Below are 1,647 nucleotides of genomic sequence, written 5' to 3'. Positions count from 1 at the left end.
TGGGTATAGACGATTTGTTATACAGTAAGTACAGTTGTATGCAGTAAAATCATAGAGGCTACTGTCCCTTTAAGTCTAATGTTAAGACTAATTTAGATTTTATTATTTCGCCCGACGTGTTCTGAGCTGCCTGCATGTGTATCACATTAATTGGGGAGAGAATCGCTGATCAGTACTTCACGTCGTCATCGCCTCCAGGCGACCATTGATGCGCGCGTTCACTTGTTGACGCTTGTACGCATGCCGTAATGCCTCGCATCTTCCTTTCTCTCCTATTTGCCGGTGTATTAGGCAGGACCCTACGGTAGCAGCTACATGGACCAGATGGGAGCACCTCCCTTCGCAGGCCACCGTACGACGACCTTTCCCATCGCAGTTCATACTGAAGAGTCCGAAAAAGCGAGCCGTGAGTGTCGTCTAGTTAGTAGCGGCGTAGTAGCGGTGGTAATGGTCGGCGTGATGAGAAGTCCACTTGCGTCGTTTCTCGTGAGTGTAAATGGGCGGCGGTTAAGGGTGTATTGTAATACGGATCGTAATCATAGTTGCTTCGTTCATGCCTTGTATATCGTATATGCCTCCAAATCTATATCTCTCATAACAAATGGTAAATCTGAATAATGACTGTGCTACTTAGAATTCAATACGTAAAGATTGATAACTTGATTCTCACACAATTTCTCTCGAACGAATTCTTCCCAAACATTTGGTAAGCATTGTTCAAATGCGTAGCTGGCAATTTATTTGGTAAGTCCTAACATATTCCAGTTATATCATTTATTTTTCTACTGAATTTAAGATGTCAACTCGCTGAATTCCCAGTTGGTCAGCACCTATAGGACTATCCTGGCCTCATCTACCCAGAGTTCTGGATAGAGAACCCAATAACAATCACCGATGATATAATTAATAGTTGGAAGGCCACCATACAGTATGGTATATTTAGGAAAGGTTAGTAAAAGTATATAACTCATTTATCTGAAATTTTCCCCTAGGCTTTCATTTATCCACAATTTCACAAAACTGCTCTAGCTTTCGTAAAGTCCATTTTCAACCAAGTGCTGGCAATGTTCCGGTTGCGTGTTGTTTAACGTAGCTTATATGTTAATTATTATATATATATTAGTTATATTCAGATATTGAAATACACCTTCTCTGGAGACTGATCATGGAAAATGATGAAGCAATATAGATTGACCTTAGGTAATTGGCTTTAACAAGAATTTTCTACTTCATAGTTATCTTACATGTGAACCATGCTTCATATGTACATGCTGAGTGCATTTTAATATCTGAATAAATCTGAACAAGTGCATTCAGAGTAAAATATATGTAGACTCGGCTAAACCAAGCAGATAGCTTTGCAGGTTCAAGTATGCAGTTAGTTGTATTTTCATTGTCTGCCAACGATAATGAAGCAATGAAGTCACATTTATGTCTGTTTGACTGTTGCAGTTTTCGAAAGTCTACAACGTTCCCCGAGCACAAGACTCGTCCAGTCTTGACGTGGAATACGCATGTTGAATTGTTCTTCATTCCACCATACTGCATTCAATGCGAGATTAATTCATCCCAACTACCTTGATGATGACTCTAGTAAGATTGACATTTTTCTTGACAAGTTATGGAAGACACGTGATCTAAATGAAC

At 39.8% G+C, this 1,647-nt stretch overlaps 1 protein-coding gene across 1 annotated transcript in view; it reads left to right on the top strand.

Moving 5' to 3' along the window:
• The window catches only part of LOC106816042, a 7,598-nt gene extending 6,009 nt beyond the window's left edge, over positions 1 to 1,589 (top strand). The window contains exon 5 of the mRNA XM_014820587.1: positions 1,453 to 1,589. The gene's annotated coding sequence lies outside the window, so the exon portion shown is untranslated. The remainder of the gene's footprint in view (positions 1 to 1,452) is intronic.
• The last annotated feature ends 58 nt before the right edge of the window (positions 1,590 to 1,647 follow it).

Source organism: Priapulus caudatus, unplaced genomic scaffold, assembly GCF_000485595.1.
Source record: "Priapulus caudatus unplaced genomic scaffold, Priapulus_caudatus-5.0.1 Scaffold1268, whole genome shotgun sequence".
Classification (NCBI taxonomy): Eukaryota; Metazoa; Priapulida; class Priapulimorpha; order Priapulimorphida; family Priapulidae; genus Priapulus; species Priapulus caudatus.
This window is presented reverse-complemented; position numbering and strand designations above follow the sequence as displayed.